The sequence below is a fragment of the Penaeus japonicus genome, unplaced genomic scaffold (genome assembly GCF_977035675.1).
Source record: "Penaeus japonicus unplaced genomic scaffold, GWHDUDI00000001_assembly GWHDUDI00000009, whole genome shotgun sequence".
In the NCBI taxonomy this organism is placed as follows: Eukaryota; Metazoa; Arthropoda; class Malacostraca; order Decapoda; family Penaeidae; genus Penaeus; species Penaeus japonicus.
This window is the reverse complement of record NW_028234411.1, coordinates 42,978,878-42,983,877: the sequence shown is the minus strand read 5'-3', so window position 1 is coordinate 42,983,877 and position 5,000 is coordinate 42,978,878. Positions and strand designations below refer to the sequence as shown.

Below are 5,000 nucleotides of genomic sequence, written 5' to 3'. Positions count from 1 at the left end.
ATTAGAGAAGACGAAGGATTATGGAAATACTGAAGGACACTGAGGTTGTGCTCTCCTTCGCTAAGTTTCCGTGAGTCACAAACAGCATACATTACGATCACACTGTCTACATGCTAAAACTGAGGATGACATAATGTTACTGGAATGAAGACTAGAGATCTACCGAACACTGTACATTGAAAATCATAGATATATACATTTATCTGTCCTTACTAAACTCGTTCTTTTTTTCTTACAAATATCTCTTTTCTAGGGATAAAACTCACTCTCTCTCTCTCTCTCTCTCTCTCTCTCTCTCTCTCTCTCTCTCTCTCTCTCTCTCTCTCTCTCTCTCTCTCTGTATGTGTATGTGTATGAGTGTGTGTGTGTGTGTGTGTATGTATGTGTATGTGTGTGTGTGTGTGTGTGTGTGTGTGTGTGTGTGTGTGTGTGTGTGTGTGTGTGTGTGTGTGTGTGTGTGTGTGTGTGTGCGTATTTACCAATTCATCATTATAAGGATTACAATCCAATTGCCTCTTCATTCCATCCACTGCACACACCAACAAGAAACAGAAAGCGGCCCGACACACTCACGCATAATGCATACAAAACAAGTCAGTATACAAAGTTCTCTCTTGAAAATCAAAGAAAATAATACACATTCTTAGCCGCGCGCCCTCGCTTTGCTGAAGTGCCAACGCCCGACAACGTGCATAGGCCTACATCTTGTAGCCCGTGCATAGACCTTCACCCGGCATCCCTCCCGCGCTTAGGCCTACACTTGGTAAGTGGTCTTCTGGTTGAGGTAGAACTGCCAGCCGGAGACGCCGAGGGTGATGATGTAAAGGCAGGCGGCGATGAGGCAGTTGAGGGCGTTGGTGCCAAAGCCATGGTGCACGTCGTTCATGTACTGGCCGATGTTTTCGTAGGGTCCGGTCAGCGGGAGGTCCTCCAGGAAGGCTGGCGTCTCGCAGTAGAACAGCATGCCCATCAGCAGCAGCTGCACCAAGCCCCAGCAGCTGATCAGCAAGAGGCACAGCGAGAACTTGTAGCCGCAGAAGGCCATGGTGACACAGGGCTACGAGGGGCGAGACAACCTGGAGGAGGCGTAGGAGGAGAGACCGATTTTATGAAATAGAATCAAAAGATGTAGTAATCACTGCAAAAAAATGTGATTTCAGGAAAGTTGTTATATCTATTATCATGATAAAAAAATAAAGGCAGGATTCTCTTTCTCTCTCTCTCTCTCTCTCTCTCTCTCTCTCTCTCTCTCTCTCTCTCTCTCTCTCTCTCTCTCTCTCTCTCTCTCTCTCTCTCTCTCTCTCTCTCTCCCTCTCTCTCTCTCTATCCCAATGCATTCTACGCTTTCCGCTATCAAGAAAATGAGAGGAAACAAACCCATGTGTCTATTTACAACCTCAATGAAAACACTTTTAAACTGAAACATCAAGTGAAGTGGACAATCAGCTGACATCCCCCATAGAGAAATCTTCTGAAAAAGTACCATAGAAATAAGATGACAGTATGAAAAAGAGCGTATGCAAAAATTTTGGATATACGTTTGATTCACAAATGCAGATCCGATTCACACATGCTCTTAATGATTCTATCTGTATTATACCAGTTTGGAGCCGATTGTCTCATGCATGATAATTTTGCTCAAATGTTCCATTGCGACACTATACTAATGAATCAATAATCAATAGCTGCTGTTGACGTGAATGCATTTATTCTATGGTTTGATGACATTTAAACTCAATATCACAAACTGATCATGTATTTGGATATTCAACTCGCTATTAATACCACTGAAGATCTTCCTAAAGATAAGGATGCACTTTTTGTAATGCTAGTAATTATACGTGTAAAAATATATTCGTAAATAACCAATGCAGTCATTATTTCTGAGGTGCAATATGTTTCATAAATGTAAAAATATTCTTATTCATTTTGTTATTTTCACTAATAGTAATATTTGGTAGTATCATTATCATTGTTATTATCATTACTATTGATTTCATTACTTTCTGCATTTGAAGAACGGTCATCGTCATCACCATTATTATCAGAATGAGAGGGGGGGAGGGAGAGGGAGGGGGAAAGGGGAGGCTGGAGAAAGGGGGGAGGGAAAATGGAAGAGGAGAGAAGGGCGCAGATGATTTTGACGATGATAATGATAATAATAATGATAAAAATAATGATAATGACAATGCTAATGCTGATGCATATGATAATGATAACAACAATAATAATAATGACAACAAAAAATAATCAAAGATAATCAATAATGATGATCATAATAATAAACATGATGACAGTAATAATGATAATGATAATAGTGATAACATTAATAATGGCTGCAATAATAACAATTACAACAACAATAACCATGAGGATGATAATGGTGATAATAATGATAAAATGATAATAATAACCATAATAACGATAACAATAATAGTTAATAATAATGACAATGACAATGAAGATGATGACAGTAATAATAATAACAACAATAATGATAACAGTGTTTATAATAACTATTGATATTAATGATAAATAAGATTAATATGATGATGATGGAAAGATAATTAAGAATCCTCCTTTTCGAGTCATTATCACAAAAGCAAATACTATCCTTTGTGATTTTATTACCATTGTTCTGTATCTTGATTATATTCTTTCTTTCGCTTCATTGCAATACGTGTTTTAAAAAAAACTTATATCATCATATAATACCGATGTAGTTTCAGCTCTGTTTACCTCTGACGTCACAAGTCGTTTCGAGCACAGGTCTTGGGGTAAATAACTTGCAATTAGGCAACCTACGTGCTATTCTATCATGATATCTGTTTTGGGAGTTGCGTGTGTTCACACAAGCATGCACACACACACACACACACACACACACACACACACACACACACACACACACACACACACACACACACACACACACACACACACACACACACACACACGTACACGTACACACACACACACACACACACACACACACACACACACACACACACACACACACACACACACACACACACACACACACACACACACACACACACACACACACACACACACACACACATATATAGACGCTAGTACAAATACAAACAAAACACACATAAAAAAAGATAGGAAAAAAAAAACACAAAAAATCATCTAAATCTAACATTGCAAATAACCACAGATACTGTAACTAAAAACTAAAAAAAAAAAAACAGGGCGGGGGATATCTATTCTACCAGAGTTAATGATTACTATACATTTGAGATAAATGGATAAATGTCCTGTTTCTTTATGCACATGTATAAATATCATGAGTCTATTCAAGACATTTAGAAATCTCTCACAGTATTGGGAGCAACAGTCATATGGAACATATTACTGACATCTCTCTCTCTTAGATACTACGGCCTAGTTTGATGAATCTATTATTGATACACAGAATAAAATAATGATTAGTAAAAGTAACTAAATAACTAATTTACCGAAGAAATAACCAGCACAACTACATCTAAAGTTTTCAACAAAATCCTACTCTAAGTCTGGAAGTTTCTCTCATATTGATATAATTCACGTATCTTAAAGGTTCCTAAGACATAAAACATAGACATATGTCCCTTATAAACGAATGAATAATTATAAATTTACCCTTTTCTGACCTCGTTTGGTGGTGTCCGTTTCCTCTGTCAGATGACTGTGGCTTCTTCTAGCAGACAACTGATCAATAACTCCCACGCTGCGCTCATAATGGAAAATATAAAGTCTAACACTTAGTTTATTGATGTTTACCTGCAGTAAATGTGAATAGATGAATTAATATTATCATTAGAATATATTATGTCATGTATTAAAGATTATTTCGTCTCTCGATTTTGACCGATTGATAATCACGTTTAGTTTTCAATTTCTTAGAATATTAGAATTGAAATGTTTCGTTTGTTTTAAAGTTATTACCTACATAATTAAACTACATATTGAAATTAAAAATATGTTTATACATATTCATTTGTGTTTTATTTGAGATTTGAATGAGAATATCGAACGCTTAGCGCAAGATAAATCCAGGTTGCATTGCTTCGGAAAAAAAATATGTGCGAACAGATACTAATTTAGTTTACCATATGAGAAAAACGTTAACATTCCAAGTATTATAATTAACGAACATGAAACAAATAACACTAACAAAACTACAAACGACCACCATTTACTTGTTATACATTTAAAATTTTGCTCTTACGGAACCCTGAACTACGACCAGCGGATCTCAAATCAAAACAAGACTTGTCACAGCTGACTCTCTCCTCGGGAACTCTAAATACAAAACCTTGCACCTTTAGGCAATGCTGTAATATTTTATTGATTGGATACCGGGCTACAGAAGCTACATTTGAAACCGCGGTAACTATTTAGAAGACATTCGCTGTGACTTTCCAAACGGGATATTTTTTTCTTTTCTTTTTGTATATATATATTGTTACTTTAGTATGTTCTGTCAAATTTCGAACTAAACCTTGAACCTCACTGCCATATGCTATAAAGGGCCTATAATCTGTTGTCCAATGCGATAGAAGCCAACAAAGCCACCACATATAGTCTTACAAGCTAAACCTGATTCAGATATTTATAAGACATGATAATAGCACCTATGGATTCTTTCCACTCTTTACTACTCATATAGTGTATGGTAATCCACAATCCCCCTCCACATTAACCATCTGGGTTCAGATAATAGGAGAGGCCAGGAAGTAGAACAGACTATCCTTACATTGGTCTCATACTCCTCACTCTTTATGAATCTCTGAGCTCCATTTTTTAAGCGATTTTATATCTGGTTGTTATATTTTGAAGCAGTGTGTGTGGTTGCTGTATTGGCATCATTGGATACACATTGCTAATGTACTCAGAAGGTTTATCCCCAAATAAGGAACCTGTCCAAGTTCTGTCTTACGAGAATAGACGTGGGGGATGTTTGTTGACCTTTTCACTGTAGTGCCATTAGG

The 5,000-nt window shown here is 36.9% G+C and overlaps 1 protein-coding gene and 1 pseudogene across 3 annotated transcripts in view; one reads left to right on the top strand and one right to left on the bottom strand.

The window, feature by feature from the left end:
* The window catches only part of LOC122248404 (ribonuclease kappa pseudogene), a 3,994-nt pseudogene extending 186 nt beyond the window's left edge, over positions 1 to 3,808 (bottom strand). Inside the window, exons 1-2 of one of the 2 annotated variants that reach the window (XR_015191284.1) lie at positions 3,660 to 3,808; positions 1 to 1,076 (exon numbers count right to left, since the gene is read on the bottom strand). The exon at positions 1 to 1,076 is cut by the window's left edge and continues 186 nt beyond it. The product of XR_015191284.1 is annotated as a ribonuclease kappa pseudogene, transcript variant X1 (transcript). Of the gene's footprint in view, positions 1,077 to 3,648 lie in introns of both variants that reach the window. The other variant, XR_015191285.1, reaches the window with a different exon arrangement.
* Positions 3,809 to 4,259: 451 nt separating this feature from the next.
* LOC122248394 (beta-1,3-galactosyltransferase 6) overlaps positions 4,260 to 5,000 on the top strand; it is a 6,392-nt gene continuing 5,651 nt past the window's right edge. Inside the window, exon 1 of the mRNA XM_043008408.2 lies at positions 4,260 to 4,398. The gene's annotated coding sequence lies outside the window, so the exon portion shown is untranslated. The remainder of the gene's footprint in view (positions 4,399 to 5,000) is intronic.